The sequence below is a fragment of the Mastomys coucha genome, unplaced genomic scaffold (assembly GCF_008632895.1).
Source record: "Mastomys coucha isolate ucsf_1 unplaced genomic scaffold, UCSF_Mcou_1 pScaffold16, whole genome shotgun sequence".
Taxonomy (NCBI): Eukaryota; Metazoa; Chordata; class Mammalia; order Rodentia; family Muridae; genus Mastomys; species Mastomys coucha.
Window position 1 is genome coordinate 73505422 of NW_022196898.1, and position 1185 is coordinate 73506606.

Below are 1185 nucleotides of genomic sequence, written 5' to 3' on the forward strand. Positions count from 1 at the left end.
CCCCCGCGGCCCGCCTGCCCCGCAGCCTCGCCCCTTCTCACCCCGGCCCCGCACTCCCGTCCGCCTTCTTCGGGGCCACGAGCGACCGTGCAGTCTTCTGTCCACTCCTGCGGTCACCATAAGGTCCCGCGTGTGCGCGCGCGCCCGAGGACCGTCCCTTCCCCGTGCACCTTCATCCGGACCGCGGCGGGCCGGAGAGTTCCAAAGCGGCGGCTGCGGGCGCCCCATCCTTGTCTCAGTCAAGTGCAAGGTCCCGCATCCGGACCGGCGGGCGCCCCCTGGATTGGCTCCCGCCGCCTGGGGACCCCAAGAACCGGCCGCCTCAGATGGAGGGGGCCGGGCCGACGCTCCCTCACTTCGGGCAAAGAACAACTCTGGGTCCCGGAGCCCTCCGTCCCCACTCCCCTGCCGGCGGCCCGCCCGCCCGCCGCTTACCGCGTCCTTCGGCTGCTGCGCGGGAGTTGGAGAGCGCCTCTGCCGCGCGGGACGGCGTCTGCGGAGCGCGCGTCGTCGCCCTCGGAGGCCCGGCGTGAAGGAGGCTGCGGCGCGCCTGCCGGCTTAAGACGGGCGCTCCAGGGGAAGGCGATGCTCCTCGGTGCTCTCCCTCCCTCGGGGCCGCAGCGCGCCTGCTCGTCCGCCGGGACCCGCGCGCCCCGCCCCCTCTGCCCCTCAGCGCGCCGGTCGGTGAGCGGGAGCGCGCCCAGGTCCGCGCGCGCGCCCCCGGCTCCCTCCCTCTTCAGCCGTCACTCAAACCTCCTCGGGCTCGCGCCGCCTCGGCCGGACCCCGCTGCGCACGCGCCTCGACGGCGAGCGGGGATGCTGCGAGGCTGCACCTGCCCTCCAGGGCTCCGCTCCAGACACGCCTGCGGCTCCTCCTTGTCCTCCTCGTCTTCGTCCTCCTTCTCCACGTCCTCCTCCTCGTCCTCCTCCTCCTCGTCTTCCTCCTCCTCCTCCTCATCCTCCTCTTTGCCTTCCTCCTTGACTTCCTCCTCTTCCTTTCCCTCCTCCTCCTCCCCCTCTTCTTCCACCTCCTTCCCCTCCTCCTCTTCCTCTTCCTCGTCTTCCTCCTCTCCGTCTTCCTCCTCTTCTTCCTCCTCCTCCTTCTCCATCTGCCGCTTTTTTTTTCCGCCTCCCTCAGGCGCTGGAAAGGAGCCGAGCCTGTGGAGCGCGGGGTCTTGCCCCTTC

At 71.6% G+C, this 1185-nt stretch overlaps 1 protein-coding gene across 1 annotated transcript in view; it reads right to left on the reverse strand.

Annotated features, from left to right (window-relative positions):
- Positions 1-740, reverse strand: part of Ugt8 (UDP glycosyltransferase 8) — a 73872-nt gene extending 73132 nt beyond the window's left edge. The window contains exon 1 of the mRNA XM_031375372.1: positions 436-740. The gene's annotated coding sequence lies outside the window, so the exon portion shown is untranslated. The remainder of the gene's footprint in view (positions 1-435) is intronic.
- Between the last annotated feature and the right edge of the window lie 445 nt (positions 741-1185).